The sequence below is a fragment of the Mastomys coucha genome, unplaced genomic scaffold (assembly GCF_008632895.1).
Source record: "Mastomys coucha isolate ucsf_1 unplaced genomic scaffold, UCSF_Mcou_1 pScaffold8, whole genome shotgun sequence".
Classification (NCBI taxonomy): Eukaryota; Metazoa; Chordata; class Mammalia; order Rodentia; family Muridae; genus Mastomys; species Mastomys coucha.
The window spans coordinates 26,019,312-26,044,343 of NW_022196914.1; the positions used below are offsets into that span (position 1 = coordinate 26,019,312).

A 25,032-nucleotide genomic window follows, 5' to 3' on the forward strand; every position below is an offset into this window, starting at 1 on the left:
CTGGCTCCTACAATCCTTTCCCCCTTCTTTCACAGGATTCTCCAAGCAAGTCCTAATGTTTGACTATGAGTCTGTGCACCTGTTTCCATCAGTCGCTAGGGGAAGCTTCTCTGATGACATCTGGGTCAGGCACCAGTCTATGAGTACAGGAGAATATCGTTAGGAATCATTTTCTATCCTTGCTCTCTGGACTATCCAACCTTTGGGACGTGAGCCTCCAGGCAGTGTCAGGAGTGGGCTCCCTCTTAAAGCATGGGTCTCAAGTGGACCTGTTATTGATTGGTCACTCGACAATTTCTTTGCCAGATTTTACACCAGCACATCTTACAAGCAGGAGAGATTTTAGGTTGCAGGTTTTGTGGCTGGGTTGGTGTCCCTGTTCCTCTGCTGGTAGTCTTCCTTGATTACAAGAGATGGCAAGTTCAGGTTCCATAACCCCATTGCTTGGAGTCCTAGCGAGAGTCACCCTTATACATTTCTGGGTGTTTCCATTGTCCTAGGTTTCTCACTCATCCCAGAGACACCCCCAGATCCCAGTTTCTTTTCCACTGTCTTACCTCAGTTTGGTTCCTCTTGTTCCCAGAAGCTGGTTAGGCCAGAGGCTTAGGGTAGAATCAAACACAACTGGCAACAAATAAATAAAATTTGATCTTTAAAAGTACTTACCATTTAACAATATTTTATCATCTTATATTATACCATATCTACATCACCCCTCTTCCCATTCCTTCCCTTATACTCCTCCTTTGTCTCTTTCAAATTCATGGCTTCTCAAGGCTTACCAACATGACTGCCAAAACATGAGCAGAGCAAAGACACCAACAATAGATGTGCTTATGTGGACAGTTGAAAACCCAAGATGCTTCAACGCAGACACCTGCAGGCAACTAAAGAATATGGAGAGAGGGAGAAATAGTCTTTCCCTGGGGAACAGCACACCAGTTGGTTAGCTTTATCTGCTGACAGTTTCATACACACAATGCATCCTGGTTACCTTCACTCTCTACTTTGTCCTGACTCTCTCTGCAGGTCCATTTCCCACATTCATATTCTTTTGTTTTGCCCTGTGACCCACTGAATATAACCGGGCCCCTCTGTGTGACCACATATTTACACTTTTTTTTTGTATGAACCAGTAGTACCCACAAGTTACCAATGTTTAGACCAATGAAGACAACAGATTGCCCTTTTCCCAGAATCCACTACTTGTTCAGTATGAAGATTTGGGGTTCCTGAACTTCTTTTGGGTCTGTTATTGACTAACAACAGGGCCAGTGCTGATAAACTGATTAATTTTAGCAACACTGTTCAATACAATTTGAAAGACTCGTGTAACCACTTAGGACTATCACAGTTAGGACGGTACCCCATCTTGTCAACCTGTGCGTCCCCTTGTGTCCCTGGGACGACAGTGACCTCCTGCTACTCCTTTGTCATTGCAACCACTGACCTGTTTTCCATCACTTTTCCATGATGTCATATGAATGGATCCAGTTTGTTTAGTCTTTGGGATAACATTTTTCATTTCAACAGCCATACACACACACACACACATACACACATACACAAACACACATACACACACACACACACACACACACACACACACACACACACCCTGGTAGAATGAAGTTTTGATGGAAGAAGTCACTATTCATTAAAGACTAGAAGCTAGAAACAAACAAACAAAAATAGTACACTATTCATAATCATTTCCTGTTATTGGTTATTTAATTTAATATAATATAATTTAATATTTTTACCTTCCATTATGTTCTAACAATTCAGGGCATCTGGCTATTTCTGTGTATAGCTGTAGTAAATATTGCTAGAGTGCATTTAACTTTTCAAAAAATATTTATTAGAGGGTTCAGACTGCTGTTTGTCTTGCCTTTGTGTTCTGTTGCTGTGATAAAATACCTTGGCAGAATCATCCTAAGGGAGACAGGGTTTATGTGGCTCATAATCCCAGGTTCCAGCCCACTGTCATGAAGAAGGGAAGGAGACAAGTTCTTGAAGCATCAAGTCCTATCACATCAACCGTCAGCAGAGAGCACTCCAAGGTCTTCTTCTCATTCCTTCATAAGATAGGCCCAGATATTCAGCTTTGTCACAAGTGATGACCCCCCTTCTGACATTACTGTCTGCAAGTCGGGGTTCTCTATAGGAACAAAATGAAAAGGATAAATATATATTACAAGACAGTTTAAATTATATAAATTTGCACGATACAATTTAGGTTGTTCAACATAGGTTGCCTTTTTATTTCTTGGTGAACCAGTCGTGGAAAATCCTAATATTTCACATAAGCCAGACAAGTCCTTTAAGGCTGAGCTGAATACCCAGCAGATACACTCACACAGTTTGCCTAGTCTAATATTGAGTAACTCTGTAACGTAGGGAGGACTTGAGCTTGCAATTCTCCTGCCTCACCCCCCTACTTAGATGGGATTGCAGGCTTGCTTTTACCACATCGGGCTGATCACAATTTCTTTTTAACTTGGGGATTAAAAATAATGGTGGGGTTGTTAAGCTGCTGAAGGGTAGGTGATAATTATTAATGTGGAAGTTTCAACTATTAATTTTTCTAACTGCGGAAATAAACATTTTGAGTTTTATAAAAACTCACAGTGACTTCCTGTCTTAAGAACCTCATTCTTGAGAAAACTACACTTTCCTCAGTCACCAGTCTCCTTTCAATATTGTGTTTGAAATTATGTTTATGAAAGTATGCTAGTTTAAATCCGTTCAATAAAGTACAACCTGCACAGTTGTTCTTGAGAGATTATTGTCAGTGAGCGCAGTAACACCATTGTCACCAAATATTAAAGAAGCTTTGGGTAGCGTCATGTAAAGGAAAACAATGGGGCTATTCAAGGCACTGTCCCCTCAAATACTCAGTTTGCAGCACGCCTCTAACCTGTCTTTGAGGTAATCCACAGGAGCCTTTTCTTTCCAATGAAGGTAAAGTTGGCCCTCGTTCAAGAAATGTGCTTGCAGTGAACTTTAGTGAATTTATCTCTTCAACAGTACTTTACTTATTTTTATAAAAAAAGAGGTTATAAAGTTAACGAGGAGTCAGAAGTAGAAGGCTGTTAGGGGAAATGATGTAAACACAGTATTAATATATGACATTCTCAAAAAAATCAAAAGTGTTTAATTATGTGTATATTTGTAATAAGGGTGTATACAGCCCACCGTGCACACATGGAGGTCAGAGATCAACCACCCAGGGTCAATCTCTCTTCCATCTTGCTTGAGACAGAATTCGCATTTGTCATAGCCACCCTGCTTATGACAGGCTGTCTGGCTCATAGCCTCTAGGGGAGTGCCCCACTCTGTTCTCATTGGCTATAGAGATGCCAGGGCTGAAAACGTGAGTCAGATCTTTACATGGTTCCCAAGTACTAACTCAACAGGCTTATATCTCCATGTCTGACTCATAGCCTCTAGGGGAGTGCCCCACTCTGTTCTCATTAGCTATAGAGATGCCAGGGCTGAAAACGTGAGTCAGATCTTTACATGGTTCCTGAGTACTAACTCAAGTCAACAGGCTTGTATCTCCATGTCTGGCTCATAGCGTCTTGGAGAGTGCCCTGCCCCACTCTGTTCTCATTGGCTATAGAGATGCCAGGGCTGAAAACGTGAGTCAGATCTTTACATGGTTCCCGAGTACTAACTCAACAGGCTTGTATCTCCATGTCTGGCTCATAGCGTCTTGGAGAGTGCCCTGCCCCACTCTGTTCTCATTGGCTATAGAGATGCCAGGGCTGAAAACGTGAGTCAGAACTTTACATAGCTCCCGAGTACTAACTCAAGTCAACAGGCTTGTATCTCCATGTCTGGCTCATAGCGTCTTGGAGAGTGCCCTGCCCCACTCTGTTCTCATTGGCTATAGAGATGCCAGGGCTGAAAACGTGAGTCAGATCTTTACATAGCTCCCGAGTACTAACTCAACAGGCTTGTATCTCCAGTGCTTTTTACCTTTGCATGATCTCCCTGAGCTCGGTAGCCATAACTTTAAAGAGCAGAGAATGATAGATCTGCCCTGAGGATCCAATCAGACCTTATCTGAAAGCCTTTCACACAGTTTAACACATAACACATAATAAATCCTCAAAATGTGATGTGTGTGCCCTTTGATGTCCATTTCTTCACGGCCATAAGGAAGCAGAAATAATCAACAGTGAAGTCATGACTGGACACTTCTTTTCTGGTATGTTTTACTATAAAGAGCATTTATGATGGAGGTTAGAAGAGTCTATGAAGTTGAAATGATTCATGTTTAAGAACAAAATATTTTAGTTTCTCTGAGATATAAGTCTGAGGTGTAAATAGGACTATTTCCTTGTTTGATTCCTACATTGGTATAACTTTCTCCTGTCCAATCAGGAATCAATGATAAATAATAGATAATAGATAATAGATAGATAGATAGATAATAGGTAGATAGATAATAGATAGATAGATAGATAGATAGATAGATAGATAGATAGATAGATGATAGGTAGATAGGTGGGTAGATAGGTAAGGTAGATCGATGATAGATACTATGAAGAAGCTTAGTGGTTAGTTTTGCATAAAAATAGGAAATGATTCTGAGTCATCTTTTGTAGGGGTAAACATATTTTTAATACTATCCCATTTTCACAAGAGCAGTAAAAAGAGAGCTATATCTGTCAATCTGATCATGTTAGCTGCATGGTCAGTCCAGTGTATAGTGTTGCCTTTCAGGATGGCTGTTATAAGACTAAATAACTGAAATTGCTTCTCTTTTGAACCCACATAAGTGCAGAGGAGATCAGTCTTTTAGACAAGGATTCTCTAAGAAAGCAATCAGAAATATCTTATATTACTGTTGTGCTTACTATAGAAATATTAGAGATTTGTGTATATATATTCATATATGTTTTCTATTGAGCTGGCTTCACTCTTATTTTCAATCAATATTAATTATTTTTATATTGGTAAGGAAGTAAACAGTTAATTTTATGATTTCCTTGGAAGTTATTCATAGTTTAGGAAATAGGATGGATTCAATATATATCTCCTGGGGATGGAGGGAGTTCAGCAGTTGAGAGCACATACTACTCTTCCAGACCATGTGGGACCAGTTCCCACAACCCATGTCAGAAGACTCTTAAAGAACTGCCTGATACTTCAGTGCCTGAAGATCCAATGTTCTCTTCAGCCATCTGAGGGCACCTGCGTTTATGTGCACACATACACACGCACATGGACACACACACACACAATAACACATTTTTCCTAGAGACCATCATGATTATGGTTCTAGAACACAATTTCTTAGCAGAGTTTGCATTAAATAACCATCAGTAAATCTCCAAGGGAGCAGGAGATTTTCTTCCTGCTTTTCTGAGGTGTTGTTTTCTGTAGCTACAAACAACAGTGTCGAATCATACTGGCATCGATATTCCCCTAGCATTGTGTAGACCACTGTGGCATTTGGCATCAAGGAATGCTGCAGGAATTGTGTGTGTGTGTGTGTGTGTGTGTGTTTGTGTATGTATGTGTGTGTGTGTGTGTGTGTGTGTGTGTGTGTGTAAACACTGTTGTCAGTGGACAAAAGGAACAAGGAGAAAATATTCACAAGAGACCTCATTGCATATTTGAACAAAAATGGATGGGAGGATTGGTAAGTAGGGTGACCATGGGCTAATTTGAATAACCCCATGACGCCCTCATGGGTAGAATTCTCTTAATTTCCAGGCTATTGCGTTGGATTGCTGGGGCTTGGGCAAACAGCTCTGAATATTGAGTTTTTAGTAGTGGTCATGGTGGAGAGGGGTCACTGTACTGCGAACCTTGCTTACAGAGGATACCCTTTGGAAGCTAGTCACTACGGTCTCTAGGGCAGGCTAGCTGTGGGAGGGACCACAGCCCACCAGGTTCACTCAAGTCCAGAAGGTCTAGGCATCATCAGAATTAAAAATATATAACAGACACAACTTTGGTTCATAGTATTCTCTCCAGGATGCAAAGTGATAATAATATCATTGCTATTTTAAAAGCATTCACTTAAGATTTATGATATCATAAAATCAAAAACTATAAATTATCGTTTATGAAGATCTTTGTGTTCATATTAAAATCCCTTTGGTACATTACTTTAGACAGCTTTTGGAAAAAGAACAAAAAAAAATCATAAAATGTTCTATATTTGTTCTCATCTCAAAATAAACTGGAGGCTGCATCCTGAGAGAAGACACCAGCAGGGTGCACTCTATGTGGAAGCCTAGAGAGGTCAAGCCAGGGAGAACTTCAGAGATGATAATTTCAAGCTTCAAATGCTAAGGTGACTCCCATGATTTTCCTTCTCTGAGGCATCCGAACACCCACCAGTTTGGATGCCATTCCATTAGAACCAACAGATGGCACCAGTAGTTAATGGAGAAGGGTTATGACTCTAGCTGAGATAAGTAGAGGGGATTAGAGAGTCCCAGCTACTTGTGCAGCATTAAGAAGCCGGGATGTTTCCGATAATGTCATTTTTATATCCTTACCTAAGCCAGAATGCCTGTGCCATCTGTGTGGAATGCTTAGATTTCCCACTCAGCCATCATATGAACACACTCAAAATTTAAAATGTATTAATTGCAACCCGTGTTGGGAGTGCAGATTGCTTTTGATCAGCAGAGACTCTTCTTGCTCATTTGATTTTTGAGAATACTAAATAACAAATAGTAGTTCAGTGCCATTGTCATCTCTACCCTTAAATTAGATTTAGGACCTGGTAAGGGAAAGAAAGCATGCCGAGAATCAGTTTTGAAATCTTCATTTTTTGGACTTTTTTTTTTTTAATTTTTGAGGCAGGCTGTATGATGTGCCACTGGCTAGTCTCGTGTTCACTTCAAGCCTGGGGCCGTCCTCATCCTTCAGCCTCCCAAGTACTGGAATTACAGTTCTGTGCCACCATACTTGGCCACTTGAATAGGTGTTAAGTCAGTAGATCATGCCAACAAAAGTCATAGTATAAAAACTCTTGAACAAAGACACTGACTTTCAAACATGATTGCCTATTGATTTTGCAAAACGCAAGGATACATACAAAGCCTAGGGTTAGATAATTTATAAAGAATATTGAATAAGCATGGTATAGTTTTCAGCTATTGGGTAATATGCCTATTAGAATAGATATTACACTATCTAAAATCAGTATCTTAGAGAATATTTAAATCGGGTTTCTGATAAAAATGAGGACTCAGAATATTCATCTATAAGTACAAGTTCGTCTTGCTCCTGCTGTGATGGTCACGATTGACATGATGGTCATGATGCTGTGATGGTCATGCTTGTTTGTTTTTACCTCGTATGGACTATAGATAATGACTATGAAAACTCAACAGCAGCATGTATTTGTGGTAATTGTCTAGGTGAATGATAATGACTTGGGGTTTTACCATATCATTCAAAAGTATGAAAAAGTGGAAGTCTTAGGCAGTATTTTAATGAAATTTCTCATATTATCATTTGACTCCAAAATCTTTGAGAAGTGTTTATGCTTGTGTGTGTGTATGTGTGTGTGTATGTGTGTATCTGTATGTGTGTAGTGTACTGTGTATTTGTATATATAAAGTGATGTCTGTAATACTGTGTGGGTGTGTGTTTATTGATAATGTGTTACATAATATGTAGTGTATATTTTGGTATATTGTATAGATATAGTGAGTTTGGTGTGTATGTGACATATACATGTACGTATACAACATATGTGGTTGCTGAGTTTTTGTGTGGTATGTGATATGTGCAGCATGTGGTGTGGTTATATGTGTAAGATGGTGTGTAAGGTGGAGTGTAGTTGAGTATAGTGTGAAGTGTGTGTGTAAGTGGTATTTGTTTGGCATGTAGTATGGGTATGCTGTGTTTCTTGTGTATATCTCTGTGTTACAGGATATAGCCTTCATTGTAGTTATTCTAGCTTTAACCCTGTGTGACAGCACAGTGATGCATTTGTGTTTCCAGCTTCCCAGCTGAGGTCTTATCTAGCTCCAGGCAGGCTTTGTAAGGGACCATGGCCCCATGAGTGCTGGAGTATACTTTACTCTTCTACTCTTAAGATACTTTGAAATAGGTATCATCAGTTGAGTGTGGTCAGCTTTAAATGGAAGAATAAAAGACATGGATTGAAGAGAACACAAATAATAAAGGATGTAGAACATTATGAATAAAGTTAAATATGTGCAAACCAAACAAAGACCCTTAACAGACTGACTGATGGGCATTATACATTGTTTTACAGTTTGTTAGTACAACTGAGTTTCTTAATCTATGTGTAAACATCACACATACATGTGTGTGCTCACATATTCATACATTCATGTGCATATACATGTATCCATACACACATGTACACATCCATACATGCGTATATGTATCCATTCATACACACATGCACATGTCCATATGTACATACACACACACACACACACACACACATCACATCACATCACATCTATCCATAAACTTATAGGCACATATATACACAAACACACAATACATGCCACATCCATGCATACACACATAGGCACATACATACATACATACATACATACACACACACATACAAAAACCACACATATATTACATTCCTCCATAAACAAATAGACACATACACACACATTCATACACATATACATGTACACATACAACATTCACTAGACACATACTTACACATATACACATACTACCAGTCAGAGAAAAGAGAGCTAAACCCTGGCAAAGCAGTTTGGGGATTTGTTCATCCTTCTCTTTCTAAGAAATTTACACTGTCCATTAAAGTATAAATGGCTTTAACATTCAGGTAATAAAGTCATCCATGTTCTACTTCAGCTGTGCTAAAATCTAGTTTATGGTAAGTTTCAGTATGCTAAATTTCTCACCCATTGTGGAAATACTCTCCTACAAGGTGTTTTGAGAAATGGATCATATCTCTCAGCCCATGCATGTTAAGCAGGAACCAAGACTGTGAGCCATTTTGTTGTATTCATATTGTATTACCACTTGTATTTGGTACTATGGTGAACCCAGAAGAAAAGAACAGCTTGAAGAATGATTGTCAGTGCACAAAAAAAAATTATCAAATCCCTGTGTCTACCCTTGAATTATAAGTAAACACTAATAAACCTACACAGGCCAACTGACATAGAAAACACATGGATAAGGTGTAGGGGGGGTGGCTCAAGTATGAAGTCCCTTGTAAGTATTGGGTCTTACATGCACACATCCACACATCCATACATGTGGTGGGATGTATGGATTGTGAACATGGGAGAGTGGAATAGTTCCAAGACCCAACCATAGAGGGTGGTAGAGGAATTTACTTCCAGGAGTGAGCAATGAACACAGGATCACAGTAAGTGAATGAAGAGTCATAGGTGACATGTGTTCTTAGGCTTGTTCATGCTACTTTTGTAAAATAAACCCATTAACAATTCTATTACTGTAAAGAACAATGTACTTATTCTGTAGGACACAAAAATGTTATCTTATAGACAAAGTTAAAAGTATGAAAATGACATTGTTTTTACTCTAATCTTTCTATATTCTGATAGATACATCAATTTGAGAGAAAATGCATATTCATCATCTTTACTCATTCTGATCTAAAATATTTTGTCTACACACACAAACACACACACACACACACACACACACACACATACACACACACACACACACTTCTTATAACAACCTTATAAAGCAGACACCACTATCTCCACTCTAGAGATGAATTAAGTAAGGAACAAAGTGTTAATGCAATGGCCACATTCATATGTATGCTCTCTATCTCAACTTCCATATCTCATACTACTGCATGCAAATGACGACACATGGATTCAGAAGCACACATGTTATAATCCATGCACTGTTCAGAGTGCTCCATCATGTAACCTGTGTCCTACTTTGCTCATCTTCCTGTAGTCACCTAACTCATCTCCTACCTTCTGCTGTTTGTCTCAGTTAATTTCTATTGCTGTGGCCAAATATCCTAAAAAGAGCAATTTATGAAGGAAAGGGTTTACCTTGGCTTACAGTCCCATGGAGATACAGTCTATCCTGGTAGGGAAGACTTGGGAACAAGCAGGCAGAGTGTGGTGGCAGAAACAGAAGTTTGACTAGTCATTTTGAATCTGTACCCTGGAAGCAATTAGTGGGACCAGGCTATAAAGAAAACAAACACATCTCCCAACATCCACTTTTCCAAGTGAGACTCCACCTCCCGAAAGTTTCACAGCCTTCTGAAATAGCCCCAGCATCTTGGAACCAAGTTTAAAAACAAACAAACAAACAAACGAACAAACAAAAGTGGTTCCATGCCAGACGTTCACTGTTCCACGCAGTGCTTGTGTAAATAGCCTTTAAATCTGGGCATGGTGGCTTATGCCCTAAGTGTCAGCATTTAGGAGGCAAAGGCAGGAGGATTTCTGAGTCTCAGTCCAGTCTGTTCCACAGATTAAATTCCAAAACAGCCAGGGCTATCCAGAGAAATCCTTTCTCAAAAACTACAGTAAATAAATTAAAATAAAATGCCTTTATATATATATGAAGGCTCACACTTTCTGAGTTTTTATATGTCGTGTGTGTATCCAAGAGTTAAAGTTCATCTGAATAACTGAACACCAAATTATTTTCCAAAGTAGTTTCTTCATTTATGTCTAAATAGAAATGGTTCTGTTGGTTCTTGTTTCCTACATCACTGGGCCATCACCATCTTGGTCAACTGAACTGGAAGTGAGTCATCAGGCTGGAAAAAAGGGATACGCTATTCTTCTTTCTTCACCCTCATAACAAAGCAGGCATCAGGACAATACTAAACACTTTTGAGCATCAGTATGTACCTTTCAAGATTAAGAATAGTTCTTATAACCACTAGACATAATATCTGCATAATAGATAAACTCAATAGGCATACCCTATATCCCGTAACTGGGAAGGCTGAGGCAGGGAAGGGTGATTCAAGGACAGCAAACACTACATAGCAAGAGCCTCTTTAAAAATTGTGAAAGACATATAGTCAATCAGATGTATAATGATTCTCTCAAGAATCAAGTCCTCTATAAATAATTAAAACAATTACACTGTTTTTAGAAACAAAAATGTAAGACAGGAGTTGAATATCTAATAGGAAATTACCTAATCTTTTTTATTGAAAATATGTATGCATTTTCAACTACTATATATTTTTAACTACCAATATGTTTAAAATATGGTTCCCATGAGTCATTTTATATATAACAATGATCAAGGCTTAAAGAAGTTAGTATATCTGATAAAGTGTGAATAAATATTTTTGTTGAGAAGCAAGGGAACAGAGAAAGTTGTCAGACTCCAGTGTCTTTATAGGAAGTTAGACAACTGTACTATTATCAAAAATTTAATCCTAGGCTGTCAAGAGTAGGGAAGATGCTGGAGCTGAAGGATCAGTAAGCAACAGCATCGAATTCCATCAACTCCCCCTGAGTCAAAAGTATGCAAGGTTATAGTCACATGATTTGGTACAGTATTTCTTCAGCATGCCTCCATTCCTCCCCATTTGAAATGATAATGTAAATTCTGTGTCATTGTATATTTGATGTAGTAATTTCCATTTTTGTTTTAAAGGAGTTTACAAATAAGAGATTGACTTGAGTCTCAAAAGACACTTTGGACTTTGAAACTAGACTGAGAATGTGAAAGATTGGGGATTTTTAAAAATTGTACCAAGTCCATTTTTTCATTATGATATGACCCCCAAGTCCATGATGCTTAGGTTGTGGAATGTGGTTGTTTGACTGAGAAGAGCTCTCATAGGCTCATGTATTTGATTACGTGGTCCCCAGTTTGTAGGACTGTTTGGGAAGGATAAGGAAGGAGGTTTGGCCTTGGTGAAGTAGGAGTGTCAACCGTAGATGTGCTTTGAGGTTTCACCCCTCTACACACACACCTTTCCAGGAAGCTCTCTTTCTCTCTCTGCCTGGTGGTTGTATCTCAGATGTAATCCCACAGTCACCGTTCCAGTGCCATGCCTGTCTACCTTCTATCATGCTGTCTGCCATAGTAGTCATGGACTCTTCCTCTGAAACTTTTAAGCTTCCAATAAACCATTTCTTCCAAAATTGCCTTGGTCATGATATCTTAGCACAACAACTGACAAGTAACTAAGACAGTTTTTACCTCTTAAAAACTGTGTATACAAGAACTAAATTCAACACAGGGGCAATGAAATTCCAGAAAAAGAAAGCTCATATTAATGCATAAATAATAAAGGTGTCTACTTGAATGCCAAAGAGGACTCGGGAACAGCCAGTCCCTTCGTTACCGATTTATTCCTTGATTCTGAAAACTACAGAATTTCGGTCTTTGTTCCATTGCTTTTCCTATCGTTTTGAAGGAAGCATGGAGTTGACTTGCAACTGTCATAAATGGCTTTCACAATCATTATTTAGTGACTTTTAGAAATATTATTTCAACTTAAAGCTCATTGATGGTATTTATATATCACAAAGTCGTGGTAAAGAGGCAAGTTAAGCTTTGATTTCATTACTTCCACATGCTATAATTGGTATACAGATGCTGTCTTGACATTAAAATAAAAATAACTCCAAAGCAAAGCATTTTTTTTTTTTTTTGGTTTTTCAAGACATGGTTTCTTTGTGTAGCCCTGGCTGTCCTGGAACTCACTCTGTAGACCAGGATGGCCTCGAACTCAGAAATCCACCTGCCTCTGCATCCCAAGTGCAGGGATTAAAGGTGTGCGCCACTACCGCCCGGCAGCAAAGCAAATTTTAATAAAAGGATCCTGACATTGGTGAATCTTAGGAAATGTCACAGAGAAGAATTTTAGACCACTCATATATTTCACTGACATTGTCAACATGAAGCAGAGAAGGCATACATTTAAGAAATGGATGGTACGATGGGAAGAGAATGCCTATGCCATAGAGGACTGGAGTCATGGACTTAGGCTGATTTCAGTTGACCATAGAAAATTCTAGAAGTTAGTAATTTTTTATCCTTAGAAATAATGCTATAATCTTAAGGAGGAATTTCATCTCTGCTTTTCTGTAGCTTTGGCATTAGTGGGTAATTTTTTTCTTTATACTTAAATTTACTTAATGCACTTACCTTGGAACTGTAGGAGGTAATATAGCTAGGATTTGGTGTGTCTTGGCACAGCTCTGCTCATTTTGGATATTAGCTCTTTAAGAACCTTTTAGAGAGACAGACATACTTGATATTGTTCTTTAAAAATAATTAGTGATTACTCCTGACAGTTTCCTGTTTCTATGAAAAAGAAACTTCCAAATATAAAGCGTGAGTCATAGTTTTAGTGAAAGAAAAGAATGTATAACCAAGCAAAACAATTCACCATTAAGTCCTCCTTTTGTAAAGTCATCTTTTCTTTTTATATTCTTCGACATATATTTTAGTTGAGTGCTCACTATATAACCCTGGGTGACCTGGCACTGAATGCTTAGACCAGGCAGGCCTTGAGTAGAATACAACCTGCTTCTGCCCCTGGAGTACATAGATTAAAGGTGCACGCCATGGTGACCGGTTTTTAAAAGTCATTTTCATTAACATATACAGTTGCACAAAAAAATGATTTTCTTATGATGGTCTCATACTTGTATGTAGTGTCCTTTGTTCATAGTCACTGCACTGTAATTCTTGGAAGGAACAGACACTGCTTTCTATGGTGTTTGACCTTGATCTAGAAATGAGATTTTCTAGACCAGGATAGCAGGTGGTGATTGGCTAGAGATGCAGAAAGCACAAGCATAGATGAGGGAAACACATGGAGGTGTCTTCTCAGAGGAGATGCTATTACAGAAGCAAATTGTGCTATGCAAGACATGTGCTATGTGCTATGCAAGACATCATGTGAACTATGTGCTCCCAGTTTTGGTTTTAGGGAAAATATTTATCATTGCATATTGATAAACATGGCACAAGATTGTGTTATGTGGATTCCATGATCAAGTAACAAGTATACCTCAAAGTAAAACTCTCTGAAAGTATGAGTTAGCATGTTTTTCTGTTAGATTTTTTTCTAACAGACTGGCTTACCCCTCATATGTACGTATTAACTCTTGAGTCCAAACTGGTATATGTCTAAGCTGTTTTTCTTTAATAAAGTGTCTTTTTCTCAGACCAGAAACTCAGCAACAGTATCCTTGTTCACCTAAGTAAATATGCAGCTATATTCCAACAAACAAGGGGAAAGCCAAATAGAAATATGTCAGTGACCTGAAACTGGGACTTCACACCATTTTTTGAGGAGTAGAACTGTGTGAATGATCTTTTTCACCAAGACATTTTGTAATAATTGACTTGGGCAGCATTTGTGAGAATGGCTTTCTTTTGCTTAAAAGTTATGAACCATCAACTAGAATCTACAGTGCTTGCTTTTGTGAGGCAAGGGGAGGGGAGTAGGTTATTGAAAGCTGGATTCTCTGACTGTGAATGAAACTCAATTGCCTTTAGACATTAACACTTAATGGTTTATCCATCTGGTCTAGGTACTTCTCAGTTGATCCATGTCAAAATGGAAGTACTATTGTTCTCTTATATGACTACACTGACTAGGTAAGGAGTTATGGTGAAATTTAGCCGTTCTTACAAATATATTGTTTCTGAACTGAAGTTCCTGGGTGGGGCAAAATCTACACCTTTGTAAAAGATTCTATATGACTTACTGGCCCACTAGAATTTCTAGAATTGTGGTGAGCAGGAATGTTTCAGGTCTTAATTATCACGAGCTATCTTCAATTCCATTAAGCCATTTGTTTCTCATCTCTTTGTTTGACCTAGTAGCCTTGTAACTATCAAGTAAACTTTTTGGAATGTGCAAACAGACCCTAACTTCCACCAACTCAAAGGCTAAGACTGAAGCCATACAGCATCTGAGTCCTATAGGAAAGACTACTCCACCCCAATACATCCAACCTACCTGACGTTCTCTCCAAAATTTTTCAAAAATACCTTGACTTATGACTTTTTCTCCTGTTAGTATAGAAAACAATCATGAAACTATTGCCATGTTGGAACATGAAATTTGTGGACAGCCAAATGCTGGTTTTCAAGCCATAGTTACTCCAGAGTAACATCTTCAACATTTTTAAGTATACATTTTTAAATGTTTGACATTTTAAGATACAATATACAGGGCTCAATGAAGCTTTTCAGTATTATCTCCTTGATAATCCAAGTGAAATATTTGTCTTCACTACCTGGACAGACATTGAGCTTTTGCTTAAGATCAATTTATGAAGGTCATTACTATCATTGGATTGGCTATGTTTAACTGAGCTTGAATCTCATGGAATGACCTAGTGATTTTAGTGGAGTGCTACAGAGGGAACTCAGTGTATGGGCATATAAAATGGCACTTTGTGTCCAGAACAAGCAGTAAAAGTCCGTCATGGACACTTATATTGTGATCATAAATCAATATAGCAAATACTAGGACTCAAACCAAATTGATGTCAAATAAATCAGTTCCAAGTTTCTGCTCATATTTAAAGGAGGTCATCGTGTAGGTTAAAGGATTCTCAATATAGTTTTGTTAGGATGGAAACCTATAATGATAAAAGGTTAATATAGCCTGGCCAGAAGGAAAGAGCTCATTTGTTTATTACCTTGAGTTCACGAGATATAGATGAGAGGGTACCATCTCAGATTAAAGTTTAGCTTTCCCCCAACATGAATGATGACAACCTTGGTCTAGTCACACCCTCACAGAATGTTCCTTCCTGCCATTTCATGGGCCAGAGGTACATATTATCCACTAGACTCAACAAAATAAAGTGTTGAGATTTCATCCAATATAAAGTTGTAAAAACCTTGAGTGTTACATATTCTAAAGTTCAAGAAATGTTCTTCTGCCATGAAGGGGTTAATGAACAATGAGTAATTCTTTTTCACTTAAGGCTGATGGTCCTAGTGAGGGGGAGCAGATCGCAGATCCCATTGATTTAGAGAGAAGTTCATACTCTTAAGAGCACATAATTGTCTGCAGTTAGTAGGAAAAATAGTGTTACTCAGAGTTCATATAAAAGGAATAAAATGCTCATTTTATAGGAAGTGAACAAGATGGCGCATTTCCACACCACATTGGATTACTGGGAAAACAAATAATACATATGTGAATAAAGTCATTAAAAATCAATCATTTGTGCCAGTAGTGACAGAAAGTGGTATTAATGCAACAAACCCATGGGACATTGACACTGTAAATAGGAGAGCAGCGTTAGCAGAGCAAAAGGCTTCCTGGATGAGTTATGTTTGTGACACAGACTTGCAGAGAGTGCAGGGAGGAGGTAATCTTTACCTATCTTCACATGGGTCAAGATAGGGGAACCATACAGGATGAAGGGATGGCCTAAGTGATTAGGCATGGCTAGGATTTGGAAAAAGGATGGCAGCTCAGAAAAGTTAAGTAAAAGAAGAAGAGTCCTGTCACATGCAGTAAATCCTGAGTCACAGTGAGTGACAATAGTATTGAAGAATGCCATGGCGACTATAATGACTTTCACTGACAGGTAACATTGTCCATGTGAGGGCAGTTGTATGTGACATATGTCTGTCTGCTGATCACCCAGGTAGACTTGTCTGATCTGGGTGGCTAGGTGGATGTCTTAATTACCTCACCACTCAGCATGTTTTCTTCCTGAAACTATCAGCACTCAAAGACAAGGACCTCTTAAGTAGAGGAGTACCCTTCTTTGGTAGAGAGTATATCAATAGCTGCACTGCTCTACTGCAACCTCCAACCAAGTTCACAAGGAAGCTATTCTGATATTTAATGCAAAAGGATACAATTATGAGATCAAAATTTAAAAACAAGACTCTACTCTTTGGATAATAGAGTAGAGACGATGGATTGGACTTAGGAAAAATACTTATGAAAAGTAAGCAAAACACTATTGTGAAATTTAAATTTTTTGTTTGTATTTACTTTTTGAGATAAAGTATCACTTGGTTGCCCAAACTGATCTATTGACCTTATGAGTTCAACTGATCCTTCCAGCTCATCCTTTTCAGAGGCTGTCTATAGATGTGTACCAAACCAAGCTGGAGATTCAGACCAGAGGTGGAAGGGTAGCTAGCATAAGCAGAGATCATAGGAATGTGTTCAAGATACAGCTTTCAGGAGAGTGAAATGAACCGAATCTGCCTGCTGTACTTTTGTGCTGTTCAAGGAAAACCAACTTAACTCTTCTGTGAAGATTCTGTCCTCTAGACCTACGGTACTGAAGAGGTGGGGATGACTAAAAACTAGAAAGGCTAGGAGGGATTGGACAGGGATCACAGGAGAAATAACAAAATCTATTCTGGGGAATGAACTTCAAGAAGTCAGATAAATAAATACCAAGAGAAAGGGGGAGGTAGGTAGTTGAGTCAATGAGCACAGAGCTCCACAGGGGCATAGAAGGAGATGAAAGCCTTGGGAACCATCAGCATATAGATGATATTTAAAGCCTTAGGCCTGTCAGAGACAGCTCTGCATTAATTTATACTTCTAACTAGGTATTTTCTGAGTTTCTATGAATCACGGTGATTCAGAATTTAACAGGACTCTTCATAGTTTTCATTGCTTAGAGTCGTTTATGGTGCATTTAGCAAAAAACATAGAGGTGGCAGGTTCTATTTCAGGGCTTGTTGCAAATTGTTGATAAAATTTAGAGTTGCTCCATTTTATGAGAGTATTTTCCCTCCAGCTTCTTTCTCATGCTTTATAATGGACTTGAGAATTTATTATAATGCATAGTGTCAATCTTAAACACATTCCTTGTATGAGGCCTAATTATGTATCAATTTCTGCTTATAGCAGAAGGTATGCTCCTTTTCAAGTTGGAGGGAGTTAGATGCCTGCCGTGTTCACAGACTTGCAGCTCAAATTTTGAATTTATGCCATTTGGATTGTTGAAGGTTTGACATTTTTAACTGTTCTAAATTAAATAAAACATTACTTGGATAAACACAAAGACTACCATGCATAAATGACTTCATAGTTAGGAATATGAACAGTTTTCTTTCCATAATTTTACAGAGGATTAATAGTTATTTGTACCAACTGAATCTCAATATATTTTATCACAGATCATGAAATAAAGGATTTAGTTCGTAAGTCAACTTATGCTTGATAGCAAATGCATGTTTTCTGTTTCTTAAAACGTGAACATTTTAAGCTATGATTACTATTGTAATTCAGTAAACACATTATTTTTCATTGTCATATTTTTATCTTTTCCATTTGTTTTAACATGAGTAAAAGATCATCCTGCTCCAAACAAAACTGACTGGCTATTTCAGTGGCCAGTTTATCCACACTGTCTCTAAATTAGTTTGTTAGGGCTGCTACCACAAAGTACCTGTCACTTGGTTGCTTAAACAACAGCGATTTAGCATCCCAATCTAGAGGCCAGAGTCCAGTATAAGACGCATCTATAAGTCTGTTTCCTCCTGACACTGTGGAAGTGAATCAGCCCCACCCCTGCCACATGCCTGCCCCTGCCCCATCCTCTGGCCTTTGGTGGTCTATTTCCATTGCTGCCATTCCTTAGCTTGTAGAAGCACTGTGATGATCTGGGTTGTCACACTGGTGGAGCAGGCTCCCTGTGTGCAAGTCTCCATCCTTCACTTTCATTCTCACAAGGACACAGCTTATGTACTGGGATGTTGACCTACCTAATGTCCTTCTTCTAATTTTATTACATCTATAAATGCTCTATCTCTTAATAAAGCCACATTTACATGTTCTGGGATCAGGATGCCAAGTTTTTTTTCCTTATAATTTAGTCTATTCTAGAGTATAACCTCTTCCCATCCTTGATGTGAAAGGCTTTCCTATAAACATTACGAATGCATGCTGAGAGATTTCTCTCTTCATTGGTATTGCGTAGAGTACATGCAGCTCATCTTTATCGAATACAATTTTCACATTCATGGCACAGCCTAGGTCTCTACCCCTCAGGTCCTCACTAAACACCAAATATGTATATTTGTGGGCTTCTTATTGTTGACTGCAAAAAATGGCATCTTGTCAAGCTCAGGAAGTTCAAAATGAATTTTGATTTGTCCCCTTCCCAGTTAGCCACCAACTCAGCATCAAGTCCTCTTAGCCCCTGGATTTGGTTTTGTCATGAAGTATCCATATGCTTCTTCCCCATAGTCCTTCCCAGTATGATCCCACTGGTGTTTGAATACCTATTGATGCTTTATTTAACTGTAACTATCTTGTTTGTGTCAAATAAAGATTTCTTTCTCTGAAGACCAGCATGTACCTCATTGGAATGAACTCAAGGTGCAGCAAGTCTAGATTCTTCTATGGGTGTCTAGGACATAGCCTGCTCCTGGGATTATTGAGGTTGTTGACTGACCTCAGCCCTGTCGTCCAATGCAGGTTTGGAGGTTTCTGTTACCTTGCTGTTTCCCTAGCTGAGTATCATTTCCACTTAGAAAGACTACCTGTGTTCTTTGGCTGATGGCTCCCTTCCACCCTTCTGAATCAATCTGACCTCATCTGCTCTGTCAACTCAAGTCTTTTCTCTATTCCTCTGCTGTAGCAAGAGAGTCTTTGGTGTCTGTGGGCTCCTGTGATTTAATTTGATTAACCAGGATGTTTCTAAAGACTGCCTATTGTATGTCAACTAGCAAGCAATCTTAAGCTGTTTTCCAAGCCCCTTCACAGTAGAACCCAGGTGCATGCTTAATGGTCTAACTGTGAATGAGAGGACATGATTCTCCCCCTAACTGAAGCCTTTTCTCATTAGTTCCATGCTGATACACTGTATCTTCTCTATCATAGCCATCTTATTTCCAGTCCCCACTCTGTCTGGGTAATTACAGTAAGGTCCTTATCATTCCCTATATGATTTCTATGAATAATCGGTGGGCTGATCCTTTTCAAAACCAATACCTATAGATCGTGAAACTTAGGAATCTCTTCTGCTTTCCCTTATAAAGCAACCTAGACTCCAGGGTCAAAGGAAAACCAGCCTGGTAATATGAATGCATAAAAACACATGATAGTAGCTGTTTTCTTATGTCTACTGCCTATATATAATAGGACAGTAATGAACATAATTGATTTGTGAGCTATGTTTTAATACTGTACATTCATCAATGTAAGAGGAAAATACTCATTTCATCTGTTAGGTCATAATTAAATTTTTTATTGTAGTAAATTCACTGTAGAAATAAAGAAATTGATTTACTTACCAGAGATAAAACTGTTTCTAGAAGAAGCAGTGGGAGATAGATATTGTTTCCAAGCTAAAGTGGACTATGTACTGTGCAGAAGTGTGGTCACATCTGTCAACTTCCTTGTTCCTCGGTAAGGGGCCCATGTCCATGTCCTTGTCCCACCAGTAAGGTGACGAATTAGGGCATTAATATTTGTGAATGAATGACTAATCATTCACTTGGTTATATAATAGACTACTATATTTATATTTTATCATAAATTTAAGCTCTGTTTTCATTGCCTTTTCTTTTTAAAGAGCATAATCTTCCTGGGTTTTACACTTCATATTAAAATAATATGATAATAAAACAACATGCAGCAAAGTCTATAATTAGCCATTCCTCTAGATTCTGTTGAGTTTGCAGTCTACTTCAATTCAAAGTGGATACATGGAGGATAATCTTGGTTATGTAAGGACAAGGAAAGTTGCAGGAGTCCTGTAGTACATCAGGCATTCACAGCAACACTGGCAGGGGACATTAAGTTTGTAAACAATCAGCAACTACAGTATTTGTTAGTAAAATGCAGGTAAACTAGTTGTGTTTGCTTCATAGGATGGCCTGTTGGCATGTATTGAAACTTATGACATTTAGCACTGTATTCTGAGAACCTAAGCTTGTAAGGATAGTGAAATATACAGCTGAAAGTCATAACCCTGAAGAGTTAGCTGGTTGCCTTTTCAGTATACTCAATGCAAATGAGAATGTGATGGGATACATAGAACCATCCCATCTGATAGTGGGTGTGAGCTCCATTTCAGAATAAATGTCCAACAGTTTGCTGTGGATGTTAAAACACCCATTGTAAAGCCTTATCTCCTCTATTTCTTATCGCTGAGGGGATACATAGCCCGCTATATTTAGCTTTCCTTTTGAACAGCTAGCTGATGTATTTATACTTATCAAGGCATTCCAATGAATCCTTAACATTTCCTGTGATGTCATGTGCCAGATTTATCCTCTTACTGATGTATAAAATCAGTCCGGTAAGTGAAAATCAGAAATCTGGTTCAGTGATTTTTATTTTGGTATTTAAAAAGAAAGTGAATTTGTGTGCTGCTTTCTCATTTATTTCTGAATTCTGGAAGTCTGTTCCATTAGTGTTCCCAGTGGCTTAGCGTGTCACTACTCCATCTGGACTGAAGACTGGAAGAGACACTCTGGTCTCCCTGGCCAAAGGGCAGTGGCCTTGTTTCTTCCTGCTACTGCCAAGAAAGTGTTTGAATAGCACTGTGGCGTGTCACCGTGATTATTATGCAGACTGACACATGGCCCAGGGGAACTTGCCTGAAAAGGAATATTCTTTTGTGTTGCTTTGAGTTTCCAGATCTTTCCAGATGACAAAAATCGTGAAACTATTCTTAGTACCAACAATGAAAATAAGTAGCTCCCATACACTTCTCCCTGTAATTTATAATTATGACTATATTAACACAGAAACAGTGGGCATTGCTGTAATTTCTAGAATTAAATGTTAAATTAATATGGTGGGGTCCTTTATAGTAACAGCATGGATAAGAAGAAATGTGCTTAACTTTCATAAGAATTAGAATCATTTAGTGTTTTCTAGATGGCCCAATCTTCAGAATATAGTTCCTGCCTGCCTGAACTTTGGGAAGAGATGTTACCTAGGAAGAAGGGGTTCCCTTGTCATCATGTAGAAAAGTCTCTTTAGGAAATTTCTGTATATGAGGTTGAAAGCGACTGTTGTATGTAGGAGATAAGAGTAGCAAAGTGTGTTCTCAATAAGTAGATGCAGTACCTAAGGTATATTTTATAGGTGCCTGAGTATTTTCTGTAATTAGCCTGGCAATTTAGCTTCCCAAATAAGAATGTGTTAGCCATAGGTCTGCACCAGGTCCTCTGTACATATGTTAGGTTGTTCGCTTAGTGTTACTGTGGGACTCCTAACAGTGAGAGCTGATGTGTCTCACTCTTGACTGTTCCTGGGACACTTTTCATCCTGTTGGGTTGCTTTGTCTTGCCTCAAAGTGAAAACTTTTGCCTTGTCTTATTGAAGCCTTTTGTTGTTGTTGTTGTTGTTGTTGTTGTGTTTGGTTGTCTCTTAGAGGCCTCCATTTTTTTTTGAAAAGAGTCAGAGGGGGAGTGGATCCTGGGGATGGTGGAGGTGGGGGTGTGAGGATGGGAGGAGTAGAGGGAGGAAAAATTGTGGTTTAGATGTATTGTAGGAGAGAAGAATCTGTTATTAATAAAAGAAAATGCTGTGGTAATATAAAGTGTTATGATATTCCTAATAACTTTCTGGTTTTAGATATTAATAACTCACTAAAAGATTATTAAGAATATCAAGTGATGATTTATTTAAGATCATTTTGTAAACCATGAGGCAGGAGATATATTTAAATAGTATCATAATGATATATTTTCTCATTTAGGAAATTATAACTCCCTAAAATCATAATGAGTTCTAAGAAGTAAAGAATTGAACATTTCCAACTAAAACTAATACAAAAATTTAAATAGATCCAAAATGATTAGAAATGTTTAAACAGATCACATTAAAATTTGACATCTACATTTTATTTTTAATAACCTGCATAAAATATGTTTCAGTTATTAACATAATTTTTAGGAAATAATTTTCTACAAAAAATAAAATTTATGTAAAACATTATACCATTCACTGTCCCCAGTAAAGAGAGAAATCATTAGTACACACAGTGATAACACGCTGATCATTTTATAAGTTCATATGTCTAAAAGTGGCTATCATGCTGTTATGGATAAAAGAAATCACTTGTGAAACTACTTTTCTGTAGTTATCAGTTATATATTGGCCAATATTATGATTACTTGAATTGTTTTCACATATTCTAATGGGTACATATGAGAGCACAATAGTACATATTCTTTACTTAGACTTTATATCAGAGATGAGTTGCTGTGAAGTGTATTTCTGGGTAGAAGATTATCAAAACAGTAGTCATTGGGTGTAGCTCCCTTTCCTTCACTTGACCTAGGCTCTGTCTGGGCTTCCACTGGCATCAGCAAACAAGTGCTTGAAGATCCCGCCACAGTGTCTGCCCATACATTCCCCTTCAATCCTTTCCCCAACAACGTCCTCATTTTGTGCCTTGGCAATTGCTGACATTTCTTTCCAGATCAAGCCTTTCATTAGGTGTGTCATTGTCTGGAAATGTTCTGCTCAATTATTTTGAAATAACAATGTCTGTGGCTAGTCCTTATTTTAGATGATGTGTGCAACTATGTGTCCATTGGTTGTTATGTCTTTTTTGACTTTCAGAAGCAAAACACAAGATATATCCAATATATGTGTAGGAAAATTTGGTATATATTATACATAATATTTTTTAACTTTTTTTTAATCCTTTAAAAGTCATTGAGTACTTTTCATAAACATATGTTAACAATAAATATGTCAACAATATATATAAACTATATATACATACATATATATGTATGTATACATATATGTGTATTATATATACACATACACATATGTACATATATATACACACATATATATATACATATATATGTATTTATATATGTGTGTATATATATGTGTGTGTATATATATGTACATATGTGTAAACTCCTCCCCCTATCTGGTACATAATAAAAATGCTCAGGTTCCTGGTTGTTCTAGATTAGCATATATCTGTAAACCATCTTGATAATAAGTACCTCATTAACTGCCTTGAACATCCAGCAATATCAGATGAGGAAACCTAAGTCACATGTTCAGTTGTAGATCATTCCAGCTCAGATGTAGATACAGTTGTACTTCAGGGGGAAACAATGGTCTCAGTATTTGTGATTTCCCAAATTAGATACAAATGATTCCTATGAAACTGAATCTTAGCTGGAATTCCTCATTGTGGAAATGAAGTGTCACCTGATAAAAAGAAAATGCCACCAAAAGAGCACAGCTTTAGATTTCTAGGAGCAGAGTACAACACTCAAGAAGGTAGATGATTGCATCCCCATTCCATTTCTTACGACTGAAGTAATCCATAGTTTTTCACTAGTATGTGGTCAGTATTATAAACACATAAAACATGTTGACACATGTTCCTTTTGTACAAACATGAACACAAGTATCACATATATCTTCTGTTAGGCTTCAGTTTCAGAGATGAAGTGCTTTAAGATATGTAACTATGTATAGGACTACATGCCTAAGATCCCATGTGGGAAGTCGTTGCCCTGAAAGAATTGTAGTCTGTAGGGAGCTCAGGAACCTTGGAATCAATGTGTACAGGGAGGTGAAGTCCTGGTGAGTGTGTACTCTCGACACGGACATGGTCATGAACCTAAGACCCACAGGAAATTGGCACAAGCTTCCTCTGGTCTGGTGCAAATGCTGACAGTGTGTGTAAAACCCAGCAAGTGCAGATTTCTCCTTCCAGTTTCCTCTAGCCTAAGACTTCCTGATCTTGAGGCTGCATACCAACATCTAGTTAAGTTTTCCCCATGCCCCCACGTAACAAACATGTTCAAGTTCTGGATGTTCCACAGTAGCCGTGCTCTACTAGAGCGTGCATGGCTGTTCCAACCACTGCCCTTTTGTATGTGCCTCTGTGTGTTTGTCTTTTCTTAATTTCCAGGCTGTCCTGAGTCAGTTCAAGTCTCAGCTGCTAAGGACATGGAAACATTCTCAGGCACATCTTGACTTTGACCCCCTCTTGATCTTGTAAATAAATAGAAGCTCTGATAGTTTTGGGTAGATTAGGAATTGCCAAAAGTAAAGAAAAAGTAAAAAGAAAAAAACACCTTTCATTCTTTTTTTTTTTTTTT

General features: G+C 38.1%; 1 protein-coding gene across 4 annotated transcripts in view; it reads left to right on the top strand.

Annotated features, from left to right (window-relative positions):
* The window catches only part of Ctnnd2 (catenin delta 2), an 851,684-nt gene that overhangs the window by 247,143 nt on the left and 579,509 nt on the right, over nucleotides 1–25,032 (top strand). The gene's annotated exons all lie outside the window — the stretch shown is intronic.